Source organism: Rhinoderma darwinii, chromosome 8, assembly GCF_050947455.1.
Source record: "Rhinoderma darwinii isolate aRhiDar2 chromosome 8, aRhiDar2.hap1, whole genome shotgun sequence".
Lineage (NCBI taxonomy): Eukaryota > Metazoa > Chordata > Amphibia > Anura > Rhinodermatidae > Rhinoderma > Rhinoderma darwinii.
Genome location: NC_134694.1, coordinates 15,538,354 through 15,565,452, shown reverse-complemented (window position 1 = coordinate 15,565,452; position 27,099 = coordinate 15,538,354). Strand labels below are relative to the sequence as shown.

The 27,099-nt window shown below is 42.0% G+C and overlaps 1 long non-coding RNA gene across 2 annotated transcripts in view; it reads left to right on the top strand.

Annotated features, from left to right (window-relative positions):
• Positions 1 to 604: 604 nt before the first annotated feature.
• Positions 605 to 27,099, top strand: part of LOC142659291 (uncharacterized) — an 86,490-nt gene continuing 59,995 nt past the window's right edge. Inside the window, exon 1 of one of the 2 annotated variants that reach the window (XR_012850301.1) lies at positions 605 to 946. This is a non-coding gene — a long non-coding RNA (uncharacterized LOC142659291). The remainder of the gene's footprint in view (positions 947 to 27,099) is intronic. The other variant, XR_012850300.1, reaches the window with a different exon arrangement.

Genomic DNA, 27,099 nt, shown 5'->3' with positions numbered 1-27,099 from the left:
ACAAATATTTTTTTTTTTTTAAATAATCACTTTAAAAGGTTTACGTAGTCTGGAAAGCAGTGATTTTGTTTTCGTTTTCTCATCACTGAATTCTGAGGACCATTTAATCAGTTGACCCAGCTGTATGAGGGCTTGTTTTTTGTGGGACAAGTTCTATTTTTTTTTTTTACTGGTACCATTTGGGGTACATATGATGCTTTTATTAGCTTTTGGGGGGCAATAGGAAAAACCTTTTAAAAAAATTCTTGCGTTCATCCTGCCACTATGAGGGGGGCTTATCTATAGCTGCCACTATTGGGGGGGGGGCTGTCATCTGTAGCTGCCATGATTGGCAGGGTTGTCTGTAGCTGCCACTATTGGGGGGAGGGTCGTCTGTAGCTGCCATGATTGGCAGGGTCATCGATAGCTGCCACTATAGGGGGTATCTGTTGTAGGGGGTGGGGGTCCATTTTCAAACAGTGGAGGGTATGCCAAGACCGTATTGATAAATAGGCATTTTGCTTTCACTGGTGAACTCTCCATTATCAGGGAGCTGGCTGCAAGGAAGTCATGTGACACTAGTGGGCGTGGCCTTCTTCTCAGATATTGTCTGACCCCACAGCCACAGGAGGAGACAAGTGATGAGGAGAACGTGTCCCCATCTCTGACTGGAATATTACAGTGTGGTGTCTCTTTTACATGATAGTATTTTACATCAGTATTTGGGAGCCAAAACCAGGAGAGTCCAAAAAAATGGACGAGGTGCAAATATTTCCATTATACTTTTTTCTCTGTGTAGGTTCAACTCCTGATTTTGGCTTTCAAATACTGATGCAAAATACTGACCAAATCCTGCCATGTGAAAGTGATTCCAGTCAGTAACCAGAATGTCGTTTTTTTTTGTTTGTTTTTTTTTACAAATGGAGCTCTACAATCAACAAGTACCTATAGACCTGTGAGTACAAAAGTAAGAAATACGAAAGTCGCACATAGAGAGAGTTCTCTGTAAAACTTGGCAGGACAGACAACCTGGCCGTTCCCTCCATGTTGATTATTCACCTCACAAAATGGCTGCTTACCTCAGAGGCTTATCGATAAGGAGGGGGGGGGGGGAGAAACCATAAAGGAAAATGTCTCCCTACTTCTTTTCCACTTCTGACCTATATATAATACAGGCCAGAAGGAGGAAGGAGACATTTTACCTCATGGTCTCCCCCCCCCCCCCTTTTCCTATAAGCCTCTGAGGTAAGCAGCCATTTTGTGAGGTGGAGCATCAACAATGGAGGGACTTATGTGACCAAATGTTGCCCTGTGAGTTTCACTCATTTTATCAAGATGGTGCAGGTTACCTAATATATTTGGCGCAGCTTACATTGTACCGGACATACTTCTCCATTACATTATTACATGGTCAAATGACGCATGGAAATATATGATGTTTTTTCTGCTACCGCTACGAATCATTCACACTTTGAAGTGCGGTTAGAACCACATTGAAAACCCGCACCCGAAAACTGCATACGATTTGGTGCGTTTTTCAATGTATTTGCGTTTTTTCATCACAACCGCATCAAAAAACGCAGAAAATTGTGGTAAAAATGCATGCGCTTTTTCCGATGCGGTTCTAATCGCACCTCAACCGCAGGGTGTGAATGGACTCTCAACAGCCTTGTGCCTCCTATAATTGCTGGAGGGGGGGGGTTGCAGCTAAATAATTTGTGCCATATGGGAAAATCCTTAGAAAAATGGCGCATTGCTAAGCCATCAAAGCACCTGGTGTAGATGAGGTGAATGTGCCATAGTTATAGTAATATGCACCTTTTTTTTTATTCAATGCAAGTATCCTGTATATACATGTTTATGACATTATCCGCCGTCCGCCTGAATAGTTTATGGGCACAGAGAGGAAATTCCACTGAACATCGGAGGTTTTAGTTATAATTAAGCTGTTCGTGAACGACTAATGTATCCATAGGGCCCCGTGCCCCCAGCGTATAACAAGAGTGCCCTTTTTGACATAAGCTGGGCCGGTACGGGTTGGCATACGCCTTGACCGTTGTGCAGAGTCGTTTTTTCCTCCCCACTTTCCAAAAGTCATAACTTCTTCATTTTTCCATCGACATAGTCCTATAAGGCCTTGATTTTTGCGGGACGAGTTGTCGTTTTTCGTAGCCCCATTTATTGAGCCATATAATATACTAGGAAACGGTAAAAAAAAATTTGTGGGGGTAAAAAATGAAAACAAACCGCAATCCCTCTATTTATTTTTTTTGCGCTTCGTTTTTACAGAATTCACTGCAATTAAAACAAAACCTTATTCTGCGGGTCAATACGGTTATGGCGATACCAAATATATATAGTTTTGTTTTTTTCTATATTTTACTACTTTTACAAGGAAAAAACGAAGTGTAAAAAATAAAATGTATTTAGTGTCGCCAAATTCTGAGAGCCATAACTTTTTCGTCTATTAAGTGATATGAGGGCTTATTTTTTGGCGGGATAAGCTGTTGTTTTTAATGATACATTTTGGAGTGCATGCGAGATTTTGATCACTTTTCATTCCATTTTTTGTGGGAGATGACATGACCAAAAAAATAGAGATTCTGGCGTTTAAATTTATTTTTTCTACCACGTATACCCTGTGGGTTAAATAATGATATATTGTAATAGTTCAGACTTTTGCGGATGCGGCGATACCAATTATGTTTATTTTTTTTAACGATTACAAATTTTTTTTAAATTTTTTTTACATATAAAAAATAAATTATTTTTACTCCTTTTTTTTTTTTAGTCCCCCTAGCGGACATCAACCAGCTATCGTTGGACCGCTTGCACTATATACTGCAATACTAATGTATTGCAGTATATCGTCTTTCTGACAGTCTTCTATTAAGCCCTACCAGCTGCAGGGCTTAATAGGAGCACAAAGATGGCAGACTTGGGGGCCTTTATTAGGCCCACAGTCTGCCATAGCAACCATCGCCACCCCGCGATGGCATTGCGGGGGGTGCGATGAGCTGCTAGAGGTGGTCTGCCCCTCTTTCTTATGATTTAAATGCCGCAGTCGCTATTGACCGCGGCAATTAACGGGTTAAACAAGCGGGATCCCGCTCGTTACTGTGAAGTGTCGGCTGTAACATACAGCCGATGCCCGCATAGTATGGAGCGGGTTCACTCTGTGAGCCCGTTCCATACTTCCTCTACCCGGCTATGACGTATGGATACGTCAAATGTCGGGAAGGGGTTAAGGCCCTATTACACATGCCAATGATCGGGCAAATGAGCATTCATCGGTAGAGCTGCTCTTTTATGCAGAATAAAAATCATCGCAATCGGGGAGATGCGTTGCCGACATGATGAAAATGTATGGGGAACAGTGATTGGAGTAGTAATCGCTTGTCCCTATACATAAGCAATCATTGCTTCGTGTGAAAGGAGCGCTGATCAACGAGCTGTCTCGTTGATCGGCGCTCGTTTACATGGCCCATGTCAGGCCATGTAATAGGACCCTCAGCCCTCTTCAGGAGTTCTTGATATGTCGCCCTCATTCATCTGAGCCTGGCACAATAGGGGCATCTGTGGCTGATGTATTTGTGGCATGCATTTTTATTTTATTTGTTAACCTCGCCAGCAGTTGGTAGGTCACTTGGCTCAGACTTGACATAAAGTAGTTCAGAAAAAGTCTGTCCACCCCTTCTTTATACAAACTGATGCAGCGGGGGGTAGAAAAGTGTCTGTACACATCCCCGCCATGTGAAGGAATGAATGGACGTGCTCTTAGGTGTGAAGTCACTTATCATCCTGCCGCTCCACATCCGGTTTGGCAGCCTATTTATTATTATAGTTGTCAGAACTTTATATTTGCTGCTCAATTCTTTGAAATCCAAATACAGACTTCCTGTTGTGACTATTGTTACTGTAGCCACAAATAGCCTCTTCCTCTGACAGACTGACACGAACAGAGAACAGAGAAATGACATGGTCTATAGGTGTATGTGACTTTTTCACATTTTCTTTGTTTCCTATACACACACTATGTAAGGAAGTCACACGCAACTTGTTGGTACTTTTATTTAGTTTTATTGTTGCTGTTTGTGGATCCACTTTAAGATTTTGTGGGCTGGATTGGTAACCAATCGCCGTATAATTGATATAGAGATCCTGATTGCTTATTGTTGCAAATGATTGAAAGTACATTAGTCAGCAGGGGGCAGCAGTGAGCACAGGAGTGAAAGCTACTACCCAGGGTAAGATGTCAATACATTTTACCAATTTTTTTTTTTAAATTGTATTTACAATGTTTTTTAGATAGGTACTCCTATAAATGAAAACATGCGAGTAATAACCCAGTAATCTACTTTGTGAACAGTCTATAAGCAAAATCTAATCATCTGCTGATGGCACCTGTAGGGGATTTGAATTCCCTGCACCTTTGCATGTATTTATCATTCAGTTTCTGCTTGACTTATATAATATTATATAACTGGACTTTTGATAACAGTTTCATGATATAATCTTTCTACCGCTGTGACACCCAAAAGTCTCCTCCTGCAGTTAAGGAGTTAGTCCGGTGAGTGTATGGACAGATTTTTCCACATTATGGGCAAAACAAAAACCCAGAGTAAGTCTGGACGCACAGCCGACCAGGCATCCAACATGGCGAACGAGTCTCTACCGCGTAACGACTCTCGGGAACTCCATTCTTCATCAGACTCCGTCATTGGTGAGTCGTCTCTTCATATCGACTCTAAAAAACTGGTGATTCAATTAGCCCAATTGATCTCCCTGGATTTACAAGAATACCTGTCTGAAACGATAACCACCTCTCTGAACCAACTGCATGATTCGGTGGCAAAACATGGGAAGCGCCTTGACACCCTTGAAATAACACACAGCGGCTGAACGGGGTTTAGGGGGCCCCGTTTTGGAGATAGGTGCGGGTCCTAGAGCTGGGACCCGGATCTATCTGCCATTTATGACATATCCTGCGGATGTGTCCTAAATGTCTCTCGTGGGAAAACCCCTTTAAAGTCTCAACTTCATGATGTGGCACCAGAGTGTGAAGGGAACTCATTCGACCCTTTAATTACTAGTCCACCGACTAAATCCTCCTTATCTATCCTCTTCAGTATATTGAGCGAAATACAAGCCAAATCTACCACTATGTTAAACAGGGAAATTTCAGACCTGGATCTCACGCAGAAACTCTTAGAGGGTTGGTCGAGAGTATGAAGGGCGGTCATATGTGAGCAATGGCGGGAAGCCCACTTTAAATTCCTACATAAGACAGTTTACGGATTTGACATACCCCCTCATCCTAAGGTCTCCCACACACGAGCGTGTTTGGTCCGTGATATACGCTCCGTATGTCGGCCGCATTTCCCGGACCGAACACACTGCAGGGAGACGGGCTCCTAGCATCATAGTAATGTGTGACGCTATGTGTCACTGCCTCGCTGTGGGACAACTGTCCCGTACTGTAATCATGTTTTCAGTACGGGACAGTTTTCCTATGATTACTATGATGCTATCAGCCCGGCTCCCTGTAGTGTGTTCGGGAAACGCGGCCGACGTACGGAGCATATATCACGGACCAAACACGCTTGTGTGTGGGAGGCCTGACTTTCCAGAAAGATTGGTGGCGTGCCCAAGGTGCAATACTCCTAAGAAAAATATTTTCCACGGGTTGTGGATGTGCCCTAAAATGTTTCCATTTTGAGAAGATGTTTTGGTGGTCATAAGGGACACCTGGGGGTTATCACTTGCCATGGACCACTTACCTCTATTATTTCACATCCTTCCCGATTCTTCACGTCCTCCACAAGCTTTACATTTGCCTTTTTGCTAGCGGCTAAACCGTCCATATTGACCCATTGGCTTAAGCCACAGATACCGTCAGTAAACGAGACTATATTTCAGATGAAAACATTTATACAAATGGACAGGCTAGAAATAGAACGTGCAGCAGAGTCTCACGCCTCTAAGTTTTTTTAAAAATTGAAAACTTTTATATGCAAACATTTACAACCAAGTGAAATTGCAGCGTTGATGACTCCTTTTTACTTACACGTCTTGGTATTTGACGAGGGACGTGGCAGGTACGCTGGGAGTTGTGAAGGGTTAACACATACTGTGTGGAGGATAGGGTTGCTTTGGTGGCAATTCTGCTTGGACTTTTACTTGTTTTTATAAACATTGTATTAAATTTTTTTTATGTCTTAGAGCAAGGGAGTTTTTGTTAGGCTATTAGGCAACTATGTCGATATCTGAAATATGGCCATTGTTACATATCTTATAACATTGTATTACTTGTATGGCATTGTACTATTATCTCTAAATGTTGTATTTTATGACCGAACGTCTTGTTAAACGTGTTTCTTTTCTTTTGGAAAATGTAATAAAAAGATGTTTTAAAAAAAAAAAAAAAAAGCAAGCACTAAATGACACCAAATTAAAAAACGCCTTCAAAAAAAGCATGTTACATTTTAACATCTCAAGTGGATCAGATCAAATAACCAGAAAAAAAATCTGTGCGAAAGAGGCCTTAAGCTTTCTTCACACAAATCAACGAATCTAAAAAAAAACTCCACTTTTTTTTAGTGTAATGGTACATGCATTTTTCTATGGTGTTTTTCACATTGCAAGTCATGTGATGCAAAGATTCCTTCTTGCAGCCCATAACCTATTAAGAAAAAATAACACCATAAAAAAAACAACGCAACACACATTGACACGTGCATAGTTTTTTAAGAGAAAAAAAACTAGCGAGGTCTATGTGAGAAAAACACCACTAAATTCTGGGAAAAAAAGTTAAAGCAATGCTTTCTGTGAATTTGAACACCGCTCTGGGCAAAAAAACCTTCAAAAGAAACACTGGTTTGTAGTGTGTTTTTAATAATTCTATTTAATGTCTGGCTGCTGTTTTTGGGGGGGGGGGGGTTTGCCGCAAAAAAGTGGTATTTTCCCTAAAAGCGCTGTGAGTGGATCCACCCTTAAAGGAGTTATCCTGATCTAAGTTCAAAAGTGCACCACTCTTGACTGTTGTGTTTAGTATTGCAGCATTCAAGTAATTGGGGCTGAGTTGCACAGACCATGAAAAGGTGTAGCACTGTTTAAAAAAACTAAAAGAAAACTTTTTTTCTTTTCCTCCCAATCTTGGACAACCCTTTTTAAGCTGTCCATAGGTTGATGTCATATTGCAGCTATCTGAATGCAAAGATTTCCTTATATTTATTGTTTCTAGAAATTTGCACTTCATTCTCAGTTTTTAGTAGTTGTTTTCTTGGAACAGATCCTCACTGTTCTTTCTCCACAAGTGTTTATGAAGAGTGTTCAGATAACAGCAGCTTGTTGGGGCTTTCTTGTTCTTTTACTGTGTTCAAAGGTCTCTCTGCTAATTTTCTACTTAAATGTGCGCAAACCTGTAGTTCTAGTCTGCCTTTTCAGTTCTATATGATTCTGGGAAAAAAGGATGACCACTAAAATGTTCCCATTACAGCTTCCATAGGGCTTATCACTCATATTTCTTAGAATCTGAAATGACAAATCAGTCTAGTTAGGTAGAGATACAGAAGATAGTGATGTAGAATTGCATAGCTATTCTGATTTGTGGAAAACCTGGGTGACCACCTGTAGTGGGGGCTAAGTGGACAGCCTAAGGTCTTTTTTGTGTGTGTATATATATATATATATATATATTGCTCTATCTCTTCATTTGAGGAGGAATTGCTCTTTATAGAGTACGTCCATCCTTGGGCACCATTTTACTGATGTTTAGTAACTTTGTAAATACATTACATTACTTAAGGCCCGTGCACTATGCCATATTATGGATCCATGTTTTACAGATCTGTAATACGGTGCCCATAGCCTGCTGTAGACCCACACTGTACCTCTGTGTGCCTATGATTTTATATGGAGGCACCATAGTGGATGACCTAAGATCTCCCTCCCATGTTACGACTATGAAGGATACTGAAGGCGCTCTCCGTTCTCACACACAAAAATTGTGATGATTTTTGCCAAGTTCTTTTATTCGCTATACTCATAAACGGTCTAGGACTCGGTAAGGGGGGCAACATTACTAGAGAATATATGTTTACCTAGCCTTTTGTCAGAACCGTTGACCATACTAAATGCCCCTATCTTCAAAGTGGGTGTAGAGAAAGTTAGTCAGATTCTAGGGGAAAAGCTCACCATGCCCTTACCCGTTTTAATCCAGGTTTTATAAGAAAATAATAGGGGATATTGTCATGTTTCTACCTAATGGTGAGCACTATTACTGTGTGGGGCCTAATGGGGGCACTATTACTGTGTGGGGCCTAATGGGGGCACTATTACTGTGCTGGGCACTAAGACAAGCACTATTACTGTTGGGGGGTATTACTGTGTAGGCACCAAGATGGGGAAAATTACCGTCTGGCGCACTATGGATGCCAAGTTTTCGTAGAGGATTGGTAGGGAGGGTGCTGGAAAATTGGAGAAGCCAAAGCTTTATGTGCTGTAAATTCTGGAGAGACAAGCCATGGTGGTCTGTGTCGGATGAAGAAGGAAAGGAAAAGTGAACGACTCCAATCGAAGACTGTCACCTGAGAGTCACTAGATGTAACTATACTGTATTCACTTATATGGTCTGCAGAGCGCCTGTGTAGTACTGGTATCTACCACTATGTGGTCACTCTAAATTGTTAATATTGGTCTTATTATGGCGGTTTTTATTCAGTAACAGTATGATGGTATTATTCAGTGTGTGTGTGTGTGTGTGTGTGTGTGTGTGTGTGTGTGTGTGTGTAATATGTGGTCATGGTATGGTGGTATTATGTAGTCTCTATGTGGTAGTAATATGTGGTCATGGTGGGGTATTGTTTGTCTCTTGTATAGTGGTATCATTGGTAATATGTGGCCTTGGTATACTGGGTTTTGTTCAGTAACCATGTGTTGATATTTGTTCCTTGCAGAGTCGATAGTGGTATTTGGTAACTTTATAATTTTAGAGTTTTATATTACACATCATTTTTATTTTTTATTTTTTTTAGCAATGACACTAGTTGCCAGTGCACCCGAGCAACAAGCAGGTGGTGGAGGTGGTCCGTGCCCATGGGACTCTAGTTGAGCCCCTGGGTTTAGAGCAGCCATCATCACATTGGAGACTACAAGGAGAGGTGGACTTCACAAATCTATGGCTATATAACACAGCTTGCATATGGCGTTATATATGTGATTGGGCACAGGGCTATAACAAATTTACTAATATCTCTTTTTGGAATCCTCCTTGTCTTCTATTGTAGCGCCTTGGGGCCTAATTCATGGCAAACTAACTGATCTGCCTTTAGAAATATGAAACCTGCTTCTTTTTAAAGGTCTGTTTACTAGGCAGACAATATAATCTCCCAATTTATTTTGATGTTACAATTAGGGCTTGTCCACATGTAACGGAATTGCTGCAGAAAATTTCTCTGTGTTTTCTCAATGCTTGGGGATGGTAACATCTCCTCTGAAAAACGCAGCAATTCCGTCCACTTTCCGCAGCAGGAATTTACATGCTGCGGTACCAAAAATACTCACCGCAGGTCTGGTCTGAATTTTTACGCAGCGTGTGGATACGATTTGTTAAGTCTCACCCATTTTGCTGCTACTGTATTCTGCTACATATTTTCCGTCTAATTCCGGACGGAATATTGGTAGAATATCCAGGCTTATTACACCTTGTGGCAGGTCTATAACTTTACCGGAAATTCAGAACTAGTTTAATGTCTCCTCCAAAAATTCTTTCTATTATATACAGTTAGTCTAATGCTTTAAAGTAATGCTTTGAGACTAAAACTTTATCAGCTTTTGATAAGCTTTTCCTCCCAGAGGTCTACCTCAGTACCTTGACAACTGTAAAATTAACCAATCAGCCATAACATTAAAACCACCTGTCTAAGCTCTTTATGTCCCCCTTATGCTGTCAAAACAGCTCTGACCTCTTGAAACGTGGACTCCACAAGACTTCTGATCGTGTCCTGTGGTATCCGGCACCAAGACATTAACAGCAGATCCATTAAGTCCGGTAAGTTGTGAGGTGCGTCCTCCATGGTTCGGACTTCTTTTTCCAGCACATTCCACAGATGCTCAATTGGCCTCCTAAATCCTAGATCTCAAGCCAAGTCAACACCTTGAACTCTGTCATGTTCCAGGTCCAGTTCTGAAGCTTCCGTGCCCATTGTAAGTGCTTTCGGGGGTGGACAGGGATCTGCGTGGGCGCGCTCACGGGTCTGTGGCTACGCAGCAACATTCACAGCAAGGTGCGATGCACTGTGTGTTTTGACACGTTTCTATCATAGACAGTAAAAAAATGTCAGCAATTTATACCATGGTAGCTCTTCTGTGGGATTGTATCAGATAGGCTGTCCTTCGCTCCCCACCGCATATTAATCATTCTTGGTTGCCCATGACCCTGTTGCTGGTTCTTCAGTTGTCCTTCCTTGTACCACTTTTGGTAAGTACTAACCACTGCACACGAGGAACAACCTACAAGACCTGCCGTTTTGGAGATGCTCCAACCCAGTCGTCCAGCTTTCACAATTTAGCCCTTGTCCGTACGTGTGCACATTTTTCCTGCCTCCAATACATCGACTTCAAGAACGAACTGTTCACTTGCTGTCTAATATATCCCACCTCTTGACAAGCAGCTTTGTAACTAGATAATCAATGTTGTTAAATTCACCTGTTAGTGGTTTTAATGTTATATCCGGAGTTGTCTCTGGGGTATATGAAGGTGAGGAGGTTTAGGGTAGGAACACACACAACGTGTTCAGTGTGGATACACTGCGTTAAGCTGCACAGTTTATTCGCCCTGAACACCGCAGGGAATGGCATCCGGATTTAATTAATTGACATGCTGCGGTTTAAATAATTTCTGTGCGATTTTTTTATTTTTTTTATTTTTTATTTTTTTTACATTTTTTTATTTATTTTTTGGCGGATGTTTGTCGAATTCTCACCCACACTGCTGCTACTGTACTACGCTGCGGATTTTCCACAATTAATCCGTTGCGGAAAATCCGCAGTGTTTGCGGTGTGTGTGTTCCTACCCTTAAAGTGTCTGAGCCTCGGAGAGAAGTTGTGCTCCGACTCATTTATACAGCATACTATGCCTTTGGGTACCCACGTACCGGATTTGTTGCAGATTTTATGCATTATTTCTGAAGAAAAATCTGCACGTCTTGCGTGTGTATTTTGCTGCGCATTTTACCTTTACGTTGAAAAGGCTGAAATCTGCAGTAAACATAGAGAAAATCTGCAGCATGCTGTGATTTCTGTGTGGAAAATGTTCAGCAGCATTTGGATGAGGCTTTTTTATAAATCGAATCCACTTGCCTACAACAGTCTTTCACTGCAGATTTTCAGCGCACAAATTCGGACGGACAATCTACAACAAATCCGCTACATGTGTGGGTAACTTTTGAATTACCCTTGGAGGTTCTGAGAATTCCCTGGGGTAGTATTTCTTTTTTCTTTTTTTTTCTTTCTTTGGAATGAAGCGTCATCTCTTCTGTACCAGATAACAAGTACTCAAATTAAAGAAGATCCTTGGCTTTATCTTTTCTATGCAGGCTTCTCGGTGACCCCAGCCTTGGTTTAATTTCAGGCTATTGTCCATATAGTACTGCTGGTGGCTAAAAGATGCTTATTGAAGCAATGGATCTGCGCTTGGCCCATTGCCGTGGGATTGTTGCTGGAATTGCTGAGTAAGCTCATATATTTGGAGAAGTTAGAGGCAGAAAGGGCACGAGGGGAACATATAGAAATATTTGCACCGCATGCAACTCTGAGGGTTTTAAGCGTCCTTATCTTCAGTATGAAACCTCTAATTATCATCAAGAATTCGTGAATAAACTAAGCTTTGTCTGTATTGATACATTTTAAAGCCATACAAACGTATGCTTCAATGATTTGTACAGTAATCTCTCCGTAGCCTGAACATTTCTTTAGCATTTTATGTAGGATACTCTATTTGTAGCTGGAACAAAAGAATGAAGCTTGTCATCCGGATAACTGCTCTTCTACATACATATTCATGAATTTAGTGGCGTTTATTGTTTCACAGGAAGCAGAAAATATTTGCACTTGACATCACCCAACAAAATTCTAGATTGGGGGGTGATTTATAAAGGGTTGTTACATTTAAGGCAAACCATTTTCTCAACCAACCCATGGTAATCTGCTGGGGGAAGTATCGTTTGGTTATATATGTTCACTTTGCCAGGGCGTGATAGTTTTGCAGCAGCTGGAGAGCTACAGATTGGAGACCCCTGCTCTATGATGATCATATATTGTAACACAACACCTTTTTAAATACGGATTTCCATTTTTATGTAAAAATAAGTTATGCAGCTTTCTAATGTACTTTGAGATTCAATTCCCCACCATTCTCAAAATATCTGACTGCTGTCCAAGAATGAAACGTTTACACACACAAGCTGAAAACTTGTCTTGATCATGTGCAGTTGACTCGGATGCATTAACACGTTTTTTCACACTACATATCTATGGCATATTCATAGTCAATGTCTACTAAATGAATCCCTGTGAAGCCAACAGGAAGCCGGCCACGATATGCAAAACAGAACCACAGCCCCCTATTTTGTGGTCCTATTGATCTGCCACATTTTAGTGACAAAAAAAACAAACTAGGGAATTCTGATATATTGGCAAAAAGTACAAAGATCGCTTCCATCACTGGAGATGACAACACACAGCCCATTGACTTCACTTTGAACCATGTAATAATTAGTTTGCCCTGTGGAGGCTCTGCGGGAGAATTGAACACCTACTGACAGGTTCGCCATCAGATTACAGCTAATCACTGGGGGTCCCAGCAGTGGGACACTCTAATCATATTATTGTCAGGGGACAATAACAAAACAAGATTGTCTGACTAAGACAACCTTTTTAATATATCAGTTAAAGAGGCTCTGTCACCAGATTTTGCAACCCCTATCTGCTATTGCAGCAGATAGGCGCTGCAATGTAGATTACAGTAACGTTTTTATTTTAAAAAAACGAGCATTTTTGGCCAAGTTATGACCATTTTTGTAGTTATGCAAATGAGGCTTGCAAAAGTCCAAGTGGGTGTGTTTAAAAGTACAAGTCCAAGTGGGTGTGTATTATGTGCGTACGTCGGGGCGTTTTTAATACTTTCACTAGCTGGGCGCTCTGATGAGAAGTAACATCCTCTTCTCTTCAGAACGCCCAGCTTCTGACAGTGCAGATCTGTGACGTCACTCACAGGTCCTGCATCGTGACGGCCACATCGGCACCAGAGGCTACAGTTGATTCTGCAGCAGCATCAGCGTTTGCAGGTAAGTCGATCTTACCTGCAAACGCTGATGCTGCTGCAGAATCAACTGTAGCCTCTGCTGCCGATGTGGCCGTCACGATGCAGGACCTGTGAGTGACGTCACAGATCTGCACTGTCACAAGCTGGGCGTTCTGAAGAGAAGAGGATGTTACTTCTCATCAGAGCGCCCAGCTAGTGAAAGTATTAAAAACGCCCCGACGTACGCACATAATACACACCCACTTGGACTTGTACTTTTAAACACACCCACTTGGACTTTTGCAAGCCTCATTTGCATAATTACAAAAATGGTCATAACTTGGCCAAAAATGCTCGTTTTTTAAAAATAAAAACGTTACTGTAATCTACATTGCAGCGCCGATCTGCTGCAATAGCAGATAGGGGTTGCAAAATCTGGTGACAGAGCCTCTTTAAGCTATATGACCAACAACTCCCTAAGGGCTTATCCAGACGAACATTGAAACAACCGCCGTCACACGACACGTGTTTCAATGTGGCTGTTCACACGGCCATTGTTTCAACGGACCGTGTGAAGGGTCTGTTGAAAAATAGAACATGTCCTATTTTCTTCAGTTTTCACGGATCCCTTCATATACTCGAGTCTATGTTAATCCGTGAAAACGGGACCCACACAGGGCAACACGGATGTGAAAAATGGCAGTTTTTCACCTCTGAGTTTCCACGCGTTCGTCTGAATAAGGCCTAACAATGTGATAAATTAGATCATTCCAGTTAGCGGCAATAATTATGGAAAAATAGAGCAGGGCAGCTGAGGTATTTTAAATTTATCAGGTTTTTTTTGTTTTGTTTTAAAGAGTAGCCGACCTATTAAAGTAAGGGTATATTCACACATTGTGGTCCAAAATCGTAACAAAAACCTAATTTGATTGTACCTTGTGACAAGACCCTAAGGAAATCCGTTTAATATCCTAACACATTTAAACTAGTGGGTACTATTGCACCAATTTATACCCCACCAAAAAAAATGGGGACGGGTGGGGCGTGGGCTGACATGATTCCTCTTTGCAAGTCAGTAGTTGTCTGTAGTTTTTTTTATAGTTTGACAACACTGGATGAGTATGCTGCTTATCTTGAGTGCCAGTCAGTTGCCGAGTCAGGACAAGCATACTTGTCCTGCTGATGGTGTGGACACAGCAAGTGTGCCTGTGCTATCAGGACTGGGACAACAGCTGTAATACACAGCTGTAGCCCTGCTCGAAGGACCCAGATCAGAGAAACCTCTGATCTTTGCCGTTAATACTTTGAATTCAGCATCTAACTTAGGAGGGACCTCCCTTTGATCGCGTCACAGGGAATCCATTGAAGGACCCTTGGATTGTGTGATCATATTTCCTGTTGTTAGGGCATACTTTTTTAAAAAAAAAAGTAAAATATAAATCCATTTAAAATAAAGTTTATTGTAAAAAAAAAATCTGTTTTTGTTTCTCTTTTCTCTTTTCTTTTTATTTACAATAAACTTTATTTAAATAGAAGTCCTAAAACACTAAATAATATACACACCTGGTATCGTAACATCCAATGCAATAAATTTGAAGCATCATTTGATTATTGATGTACGTTGTAAAAAAAAGAAACAAAACCTGCTGAAGAATTTTTTTATGTATATTTTTTTAATGTATATGTATCAATATAACGGCACCTACATAAAGTACAACTCGTCCCGCAAAAAAAACCCAGCAGGAATGCAAAAAGCAAAACATTAAAAAAAAAATGAACAGTCTGTTGTCTTTGTGATGGTTTCTCAGGATATTTGAAGATCTGTTAATAATTCAGAGAACTTCTGCTGATCACATTATAGTTACATAAATTACCATTACCTAATGTAATTTTAGTGTCTGTTCCCCAGAACTGAACCTAGATTATAACTTATTGATGACTATAAAATGACTTTGTATTCAGAATCTTTATATCACTAGCAGGCATGGTGAGAGGTGACCTTTACCCCAACTCCAAGGATGCAATTAACTTTTATGGATGACAATAGTAATTACTAATACTGTATATGATAAACAACTTCCTTCACATCTTACCCAGATTTGATAACTTATCAGAGATCACAGGGGTAACAAACACAAGACTTTTCAGTACATATAGTAAGAAACCAACGTGTCTTTTACACAGTCCTCAGCTGCTGCGGCACTTAGTACTAGGTGTACCTTTTAAATCCTACTTAACCTTATAGGGTACCTGTCACTAGGCAGACCTTTGTATTGTGAGGCTTCTATAAAATGCCCTAATCACGCACCTGCACCCACTTATTGTCATTGATCAGTTCCAAATGCATGTATATCGCTAGGATATTCCATTACTTTGTGATCAGTGGGGGTCTGGGGCTCCCACCGATCCTGGGATTGAAGGGGCCGCAGTGTTGATTTAGTGCTGTGGTCCCTTGACTGCTTTAACCTGCACAGCGGCACCCCGGTCACTTACTACAGGAGCGCTTCTAAGCAGGGAAAGCTTTGAAGGGGCACTGTGGACCCTTTAATCTCCGGAACAGTCACAGGCCACAGCTTCACAGCTGTTCACATAAGAACACAAAAATTAAAAATTGACTAAGGGCCCAATGCATACGTCCTGCTATGGAACCAGGGGCGTAACTAGGAAACACTGGACCCCATAGCAAGCTTTGGACCGGGGCCCCCCTCCCCTGGATGCCACACACAGCCCACCTGCAGATAGTGCCCCTGTAGATAGTGTCACACCCCCTTCTAGATAGTGCCACCCTTTCACCCCCATAGTTCTCTATAATACTTGATCCTTAACGGGCTTTATTGAACCCCTTAATGGCCAAGCCAGATGTTTCCAATCTGGTATGTCTGACTTTATTAGAGTATAACTCTCATCGTTTTGCATATCCAAGTAATTCTGACATTGTTTTTTGTCACATATTAGGTGGTAAAAGTAGACTGATACGATTTGCGTAAATTAATTATGAAATACAAAAATGTATGACATTTTGTAAAAACTGGCATTTTTTCCCCTACTTTGTAAGGCAATACGTCACATGTACGTACGTACGTACGTACCGTACACTTTGTTTTTTAATTAAATATACATTGGCATCTCTTTACTCTACTCTATTTTGGCAGCACTTTTGAAAAAAAAAAAAATAAAATAAAAATGTCCTGAACATTGCATTTGCCTGTACATATGTCTATGTTGTGCTAATAGAGCAGATGACCAACAAATGTGTCAGTCTGTAGTCGCTAAGAACAGCAACCGACTCTGGTAGAGTGGGAAAGTTTACAAAAACAAAACTGCATTGAATTAAAGGGCAAATCATTTGAAAAATGGAGGAAAAAAAGTATTGAGCATGTACACAGGATAGAAAAACAGCTACAGGCAGGGCCTGCTCTAGGTTTATGTGGGCCCTTGGCAACAGACTTAGTGGGCCTCTTTGCGGGGGAACGCATGGCCGCAGTAAACCTGCAGTTTGCACCCCCATATAGAAGTTAGGCCCTGTTTACGCTCCCATAAAGAAGTTAGGCCCCCAATTTGTGCCCCCATATATACAGTGCTCTCTGTAGGGGGTGCCACACACAAACACACCGCTTGTAGATGGCGCCACATGCACACACCCCTTGTAGATGGCGCTACACGCACACACCCCTTGTAGATGGTGCCATTGGGGCTCCATCTATGAGTGGAATCCCCAACTAGAGTGTTACAAACGCTCTGGCCGGGGATTCCTCCTCTGGAGCAACCCTTGACGTCACTGTCCATATATGGATAGTGACATCAGGGGCTTTTCCCCGGAAGCGGAATCCCTGGCCGGACCATTACACAGGCCACTGTTTGCTTTAGGGCAAGACTTTTACAAAGTGGGATAGTTGTGTAAAAGTTATGTACGTACAAGTAGTAGCGCTTTTTACGGTGTGGGTGTGTGAGGTTCCACACAATTTTCCCACTTGTACCTAGATAGGGGGCAGTCTGGGAGATCTATTTTTGTGTCCTTGCCCTCATATATTCTAAAGGTATAGGTGTACTCGTATTCTGATTCACACAGTTGATATATTTTAATGCCATATCTTGCCCTTTTATTTGGAAGGTGCTGTCTAAATTTGAATCTCCCCTTAAAATTAACATGGAACTCTAAGATTAAGAAGTGCTTCTGAGGGGTGTACAATTATGTAAATTTTTTTGTGAGCAATGACTGGTCGAATTTTAAAGAGGCGATCAGAGTTTGGGTCATCCCTGGGTGGGCACGGGGTATTGGTATTGTTATTGTAATGTAAAAATGTAAGACTATACTCAAACATTGGTGTATGATGTAACACCATCTGTAGACCAGTATGATGGTATTGTTGGGTTCTTTGTCAAGCCCATAATCCTAATCATAAGCAACCCCCAGAATTTTAACAATTCGGCTGAATCATTGGGATGTCATCTGTATTGTCTGGCAAAAAATGGATTGCAGGTTCGCAGTAATGAATTGTTATGCGTAGAGGTTGGTCTGAACAACCATTGAATTAATAAAACCATCAGTAAAAAAAAAAGTTTGAAAAATTCAAACTCTTTTAGCACTGTTGTATCCACTCTGATTTCTGAGGCACCGATAAATTCAGGAATTTGATGGCTAAAATTACATTGGGGTGCCCAATCCTCTTCACTTGTGCCAGGCACTGCTTGATGGCTGCTAACTTCAGGGGTTTCCTCATGGTCACTGGAGGAAGTTGAAAATTATATTTCTGTGACATAATATATATAATGTGTATGTATAATATATATATATTATATTATATATTTTTTTAAATAAAACGTCCCGAACAAACGTACATCTATCCCTAATGGAATACTATTTTCCCTAATACAATTTTTTTTTTTATAAAGGAAAAAGAAAACCTATGGGTAGGAGCAGGAAAAGGGCACTTGACAATGGCAGGTGATTGTGATTCACAGTATAGGGCACGTCACTCTAATCTCACTCTCACAAAAGGAGGAGATCAGACGCTGTGAGCAAAAGTTGATGCCCAGAAACTGACATTGCAAGGCCGTGATTAGTCTCCCGCCGCATCATAATAACTATTGTCAGTCTGTGACAGCCGAAACCACTGTTCTGTCACCATGTCTTTTGATGCCTTATGGCAGTGCAAACCATGATGTACAGTTGCTTCATGGTGTGGTAAGGGGTTAAAGGGATTTTACAATAACCAATATTAACCATCCACAGGAAAGGTGATAAATATCTGTTTGGTGGGAGTCTGACCGATGGGACTCCCACCGATTCAGAGAACGAGCTTGCCTGGCCATCCCTGTGAGCCCCATATGAATGGTGCTGTACTGTGCGCGCTCGGCCACTGCTTTTAGTCATTTCTTTGGGGCTGCCGAAGATAGTGTGTTCGGAAGCCATTCCGTGTGAAAAATATGTAATAACGGGAAAAGTTTTGTGCCAAAATGTTTACCAATACAGCTTCTACAGAGGTTGACAATTGGCTTTCCGCGAGTCCTAAAAGACAAATCTCCAAGAATGGCAAAACTGATACGGTGTTTTGCCCTATGCAGAGACCGTGGTGTAGCTATAGGGGGTGTGGAGGTAGCAGTCGCACCCAGGCCCTGGTGCCTGAAGGGGCCCAGAGGCCCCTCTGCCATATAAGCAGACGCCAGTATTCTGCATGGCACATGGTACGTGTGGGGTCCTTTTACAGGTTTTGCCCTGGGGCACAGGAGCTATGGGGCATTATACTGTATGGAGACATTATACTGTATGGGGCAGCTATGGGGGCATTATACTGTGTGGGGGCATTATACTGTGTGGGGGCAGCTACGGGGGTATTACACTATGTGGGAGGCACTATGAGGGCATCATACTGCATGTGGGCAGCTATGGGGGCATTTTACTGTATAAAGGCAACTATGGGGCATCATACTGTGTAGGAGCATTATACAGTATGTGGGCAGCTATAGGGGCATTATACTGTGTGGGGCAGCTATGGGATCATTATACAGTATGTGGGCAGCTATGGGGCATTAGTGTGTAGGGGCATTATACTATATGGAGGGCAGCTATGGGGGCATTATTCTGTGTGGAGCGGCAATATAGGGGTATCCTACTGTGTGGAGCAGCTATAAGGGCATTATACTGTGTGGGGGCCACTAAGGGATCTTTATACTGTGAGAGTCATTATACTATGTGGGGGGCACTGAGGTCATTATACTATGTGGGGGCAGCTATAGGGGCATTATCTTGTGGGGGGCAGCTATAGGGGCATTATACTGTATGTGGGGCCCACTCAGATTTGTTTCGCTCCCCCCACTGTGCTAAACCCCCAACTACGGCTCTGTCCAGATTCTAAGGAGAACTTTGTGGCAATAGTTTTAGGAGGAAATTCTCTTAAACTAAAGCAAGTCTGAAACCAAATTGTTGAATGCTCAGTCTAAGGACTTAATGCTGAGGCTTTTCTGAATTTTTAAAGGTTTTTTTTCCAAAATGTAATATTGATAACGTTTTCTTTTGGGAGTCCGACTGCATCCCTGCAGATCAGCTGAATGAAGGCTGAATGAGTCCCTTTCAATGTTTTCCCAGGCATAGCGCTGTATATTTGGTTGTGGCTGTGCCTGGTACTGCAGCTCACAGCAGTTCAGTCCCATTCAACCTAAAGGGGTTGTCCACTACCGGACAACTGATGACCTATCCACTGGGTAGGTCATCAGTATATCATTGGTGCGGGTCCGACACCTGGACCCCGTAAAGATCAGCTGTTGCGTCTAGGGCACCGGTCGATATTGCCGGAAGCAGATGGCTCCGGTCAAACAATAGTGGCCGAGCTGCAGAACAGCCGCTATGCGATGGTCGGAGCCATCTGCTTCCGGCTCCAACTACTGCATACCGTTCAAAATATCCGGTACCCGGAGGCAGCGGATCAGTGCGGGGTCAGGGTGTTGGACCCCCACCAATAATATACTGATGACCTATCCGGTGTAGCGGATTAGTTCCAGATTTTCCGTCTGGATTTGTGGGTGGAAAATCTGTAGCGGTAGACTTTGCAGGGAAGTGGATAAGATTTATAAATCTCATCCATCTTCTACTAAATATTCTCCGCATGGAAACCTGAACATGTAGCAGATTTTCAAATCCACAGCATGCTCATCCTGTCCTGGATGTTCAGGAAACACTCCATATCTGAAGTAATAATTGACAACCTGTAGCAGTGCACATTTTCTTTAGTGACTGCGACGTCTTCGTTACATGCTGTTAATTTCTGGCTGATAGGATGTTCTGTCCTTCAAGTGATTTATGTGTTGTAGATTGCCCTTTGAACAGCAAGTAGAAGGTGATCTCTAGCATTAATTTGTAATCTATAAAAAGAAATGCACAACATAAAATTTAAAAGGGGGTTTCCCGCCATCAACACTTTTTCACATGTTGATAAATGTTAGATCGGTGGAGTCTGACCCCTTGAACCCCCACTGATCACTAGAAGAATGAGGAACCCCAGTCAATGGCAGACAGGAGTTTGTATGGAACACTGGCTGAATATGAACGCTGCCACTCTGTGGGAGGTACAGAGCCAGCTGAGTGCGGGGGCCTCGGCCGCATCACACTAGTCCACACGAGGAGAACTTTCTGGCCCCCTTTTCCACAGCACAATAGTGGTTAGCGGTGATGACTTTTCCCTTATTTAACTGTTGTATACATAGTGTCACGATCTCTGGGTATGTGGACCCACTGAGCCGTACCGCGATAGCAGCTGGCCAAACAGTGTACCAAGTCAATATCTATATAGTCCAAGCACAAGGGTACCTGTAGCAGTTTAGACAGTAGAGGGCAGATCCCTTTTTATAGTCCAGGGTGATCATGTGTTAATTGATGATTATTTTCATATTTGCACCCTACGAGAAACAGCAGAACGGAGCGGAAGTGAGCGCTGGCGTCTCCTGGGGAGGAGATGCGGGGCAGCGCTCACAGAGCCATGGCTGCGGCCGTCGGGGGATAAGCAATCCCGACAGTCCGTGGCCATGGACGATACACATAGTAAGCATGTTTACAGCGGCTCTTAGCAGCCATCCAATAATGGATTACTTTATAATAAAAGCTTTTTGTCCCAGTGGGAGCCATCACCACCTAAATGTAGAAAACACACACCATTACATGTACATAATTTAACCCTTGTGGTTAGTCCTCTTACACTCCATCTCTCTATAGAAATTGCAAATGTGCTGGTGGGGAAGGACAGGGATTCCCTGTTCTAGTGACTGATGGGGTCTAGCCACTGGGATCCCCCACAAGATTTATTACTTTTCCTGTATAGGTGATACATTTTGATGAATGGAAAACCGTTTTTATTTTGTGCATCTTACAAATTAATGATCTTTTCATATTCACTTCCTCGCTGCTGGGTTTTCTAAGGATGAGGCAAGGGTCTAAATTTTAGTAAGCTATTCATAGAACGTTGGTTATGTTCCTCTTTAAAAAAAAAAACTATTTAAAAAGCAGCAGGAATAGGCCATTTCATAGTTTTTAAAAACTGCAGCATGCCCCAAAAAAAGCCACATGGGTCATAAAATCCCATTCACTACACTGTAACATCCAGCCACTAGAGTAGAATTACCACTAGTACTTGGTACAAGATGGAGCATGTTGCATTGACTTTAAATGGTGGCTGATTGTTTTGAGACGTTGGAGGAATAATCCAGTTGGCAGGATGGGAGGGAGATAATCTGCCACATATGTTTATTAGTTCATATCTGTTCAATAACCTAACTATAGGAGCGTAGATGGGGGTAAGGCTGGTCGGGCATGTGCCTAAGGTGCTGTGTGCAAGTGGAGGGAGCCAACAAGCTACTTTGCCCTTGCCAGAATCTTTAAATACAGGGCTAGGCAGCAAACTGTATCTTTGTCCCAGAAAAAGGAAAACCTCGCTACGACGCGGGATCAGGGTCAGAAACTATTTATAGGTGCATGAGGGAGATTTATTAAGACACTGGTTTCGTACACCAGTCTTAATATAACGATAACTTCGGTACGATGCACCTAATTTAATAAGAGGATCACGCCTCTTATTAGGTTCATTTCTGGCTGTGCGTGCGCCTGAAAGGTTTTAAACTGGCGTTGATTTCTGCTATAATTTACGCCAGTAAAATTTAAGACACACTCCTTTTATACTATGCATACTTTTTAATATCTTATATATATCATAGCTAATGGAGTACAGTACAATATAAAGTCTACAGGAGTAAAGGCTGTTCATGCAGAAACACAGGCTGCTCATCCTACATATAAACATATACCTTACTCCGAATACATCACAAGAAAACTGTGTGATACAGACCTGATGGACTACGTGCTGCGAGTAACGACGTACGCTTACATATTCCTACTAATCTACGAGCAGAGCATATTGATATTCACACCCCAGTTGACATTCGTTCATATTGTGCCAGTGGTTATCACTACTAGGGAAAGTTGGCATAAAACAGACCAGGTGACAGATAAGACAGACCTGACCATGTTATATTGTTTCTCCCTCTATTAATAAACCATAAGTAGCTAAATGACGCATTCTCACTATAATAGATTGGAATGATAATCTGCTATTGTTTGTACTTGTTCATCCTTTCTATTCTTCCTGAAAACCTAGTCCATGAAAAAGGCAGCATATTATTAGACTCATCCACAGAGGTATAACTTAAAGCTCCTAGTCCCCAGTGCGAAATCTGTAAAATGGCCCTCCGCCTACCATGTACTGTATAATACTGGTGTCTACTTATGTTCCAGAAGTTTTTTGGCCCAGTCAGGTATTAGGTGTGACTGCTACCTCTGCACCCTCGACTGCCGATTGAATGAGGGAGGCTTCTGATTGGAGGACAGGGTCTCCCCCACAATATGATGATGCAAAAACCAGCAGTTACACTGGAAGCACAGAGGATGTGGTAAGTTGGCTGGGCCGTGGCTTACCGTTGGTTGCTAGCCCAGGCATAGTCAGCTACAGAACTTACTATTACCACTATTCGGCTGGGTTCACACACCCTATTTACGGACGTAATTCGGGCGTTTTAAGCTCTAATTACGTCGGAAAATACGGCTCCAATGCGCCGGCAAACATCTGCCCATTCATTTGAATGGGTATACGATGTACTGCGCTGACGGTCATTTTTTGTACGCGCCGCTGTCAAAAGACGGCGCGTAAAAAAGACGCCCACGTCAAAGTGCCTGTCACTTCTTGGGATGTAATTAGAGCCGTTTTCCGTTGACTCCATAGAAAAACAGCTCCAATTACGTCCGTAATGGACGCTGCGAAAAACGCCTGCACTTGCCTTTACGTCTGAATTTCCGGAGCTGTTTTCTCCTGAAAACAGCTCCGTAATTTCAGGCGTATCGGACGTGTGCGTGTGAACATACCCTTATAGTCTGCAGCCCAGCCAAGGGTCGCCTATGATCTGGCTTGATATTAGATGTCACTCTGCAAGCTGTTAGTAAAGTTCCATCAACACAGAATTGTGAGGTGCATTGTAACGTCCGGATCATTCCTAATAATAATGAATACTATAGGTCTCCGTCAAACTTGACTGTACTGGTGTGGCACACCATTAACGTGCAGTTTTTTGCTATCTACACTATCCCTGGCATCTAACTGAAAAGGACATTAAAGAGTAGCTTTGTGAGCGGCTATCTTCTAGTGGCTGTCTAGTACTTACCATCTCTGCAATGCCGATTGGCTGAGAGCAACTACGAGCAGAGCATTTCACACAATGCTCCCCCCAGATGTGATTTTCAGCTGGATGCCAGGCACCGTATACATTACCCTCAAAGTCCGGCTCTGAGAGTTGTATAGTGAAAGTTCTTAGCACTCCATAATTAAATCCCCTGTGTACATCTTTAGACCTCTCTCTTATGTCTACCTTCTATGGAAGACCATGTTTTTTACATTGTGTTCACCTGGCTTGTATTTTTACATATTTAAGACAAAATAAGTCGCAAAAAGTTAATTGTCACCCACATCCCTTTTTAAATTAGTCTTCCTCATGGCAGGCTTCCCATTAAGCACAATGGGCACAGGTGGCATTGTAGAAAAAGTTACCTGCTCCTCAGGGTCAGGGCTGGGGTATCTTTCCTCCAAGACCTACACGACCATTGCGGTGAAGATTGTAAAGGTGGTGTCTGGTCTGAAAAACCCAATTTATCTCCGGGAAAGGGGGGGGGGGGGGGGTGTCACACAGACAATATATTCTTGGTTTTTACCTTATGATTCCAGGATTGGAGGGCCTAACACTAGTTCACCAGCCCCTCTACCTAATCTTTCTAGGAGCACGATTTGGTGAAAGTTTTTTTTTATTTTCCCCTCTTCTTTTTTTTTTTTTTTTCCTTTTTTGTTTGCTTTTGTTGAAAAACCTATGGAAAGAGCAAACCCTTTACGAGATATTGACAACTTGAGCTGGGTCCCATAGTCGCTGCATGAGCTCCCATTATGATATGTATGTCCTTTTATAATTAAGATGAATGTGAGGAGTTCTTGGAAATTGTTAGTAGAGCCATGCATTGCCAATTTGATTCATCCTTTCTTTAAAGCCTCTTCTGTCCTGGCACATTACACGAGTATCTGGAACTGTAGTTGCGTGACTCTTTTTTTTACAATTTTTTTATTTTTTTTATTTGACCTCCGGTCATTTTGACTCCTCATTTATAGTGTGAATACGGGTCTTGGAATATGCAGCTGGGAATAGGTTTATTATAATGCTTCTAGAGAACAATTTGTGCTTCAGGAACTGACACTACTCATGTGGAGATACAGACCTTGCTCAATATACTGCGGTCATAGGACTCTTACTCTAGGCGGGCAGCCAAATGCCCTCACTGTATTTGCAATGTTTACCTTGTTATGACAAGCGAAATCATCATGTGTAATTGTGATAAGGGCCCAGGGAGGGTAATACGGCTCACTGATATCGGCTTTCCAGGTGAATGTCTAATATATGCGGCATACTGGTATGGGCAATTTTGCCCTTTTATGTATTCATTTTAAATCCCATATCCAAAGTTGTTAGTATTCCTTTCAAATATATATATATTAATTTTAAGTACTTCAATACAGTTGATGCAAGGGTATACCAGTCACACAAGCTATACGGACATTTTTGGCTATTTAATTCTATGGGCATGTTATGAGATTTTCCTATGGAAGATGCTGAACTAAATATTTTCAGTCCGTGTAGTGCAAATGCTGTGGTCTGAGTCAACCCGTAGACTGTGTAGGGAATGGGGGTGGAAGTTTTGTCTGGAAATACGGTTCTTTCTCGTCTTATTTCTGCTCTCCCACTGAGCCACCAGCTTGGGACCACTGGGCAGCTTCAGTATATCAGCCAGGCGCACACAGGTGGCTAACCCATTCTTCCCACACTGGAGGCTAAGTAGAAGAGTTGAAATAAGTTAAAAAAAAAAAGTTCTGAGAACCTATTTTATCTTGTAGCGAGTGTCCTTGGCCAGGACAGCGTAGTCTCATATGTAAAAATAGAGACTGAATTCAGAGAGTTTATTCAGATACCCTTACAGGGGTCAGTGACTAATTTAGAGGCGTTTAAGCGACATCTGTCCCAGGGTATATACTTATTGTTCACCCTAAACATACCTAGCCTACCCTTTTCTTATTAAGATACTTATGTAATATCAGTAAGACATGTCATAAACCGCACGCTGAAAGGAGTCTTGTAGCTGAGACCCAAATTGATCTTGTAATGGGGGCAGAGGTGTAACTTAGAAGTTCCAGGGCCCCTACCTACCATGTGCCATTTATAACAATGGTGTCTTCTTAAAGGGATTGTCCACTTTTTTTATTTTTTCTCTTTTTATAGAGTAGGAAATCATACAGATTCCTAATATACATGTATTTAACATTTTGCTCACATATATTTTTTATCAGTGCAGTTGCCTCGGTCTAGAAACAAAAAAATATATATAGCCCACAGATTAGTCCATAGTTCGCACCCATAAGATAACTGAATGGACTGAAGATGGCGTCAGTCATGTAACATTGTCCAGGTATATAACAGGTGAATAATAGGTTACTGAGGAGCAGAAATTATAAGGTATTTCTACCTACAGCAACATCTCGTCATCATGTCTGAGGGGCAGCTCTTGCATTCTTCTCCCTGTCTCCCCTCTGGTTTTTTTAACTTTATTGAGAACCTCTCCGAGATCATCTAGAGATCCTAAATACACTTACAATGAAGTAGTTGTTAATCACTACTCCACCACTACTCCTATTCGCTTAGCCCATGGATATTTCCTTTGTGGCCTCAACACATGTATGTCATGTAACCCTATTGCTAACTGAATTTTAGGGTTCACATGATGTTTGTGTGGTGGTCACATGATGGATGCCATTTTTAATCATATTCAGTTATCCTGTGGATGCACTGCACAGGACTAATCCGTGGGCTATACCATTCCACTGTGACAGGGGCCTCATGCACTATAAGGCTCTGTTCACACTGAGTATTTTGCAGGCAGATTTTGACCTGCCTGCACTTTCATGCCACAGGCAAAAAACGCAGTGAAAAACGCTTTTTACTGCCTCCCATTGATTTCAAAGGGAGGCCAGAGGCGGAACCGCGGCAAGACAGGACATGCCGCTATTTCTTTTTCCTACAAGCGGCTATGAGCCGCCTGAGGAAAAAAAGCCTCTGCCTCCCATTGAAATCAATGGGAGGTGGTTTTGGCCACTTTTTTGGCGCTGATTCCGACACCTTTTTCGCATCAAACTGTGAACTAGGCCTAAGAAAGGAATGAGAGCAGAATTTCTAATACATGTATATTAGAA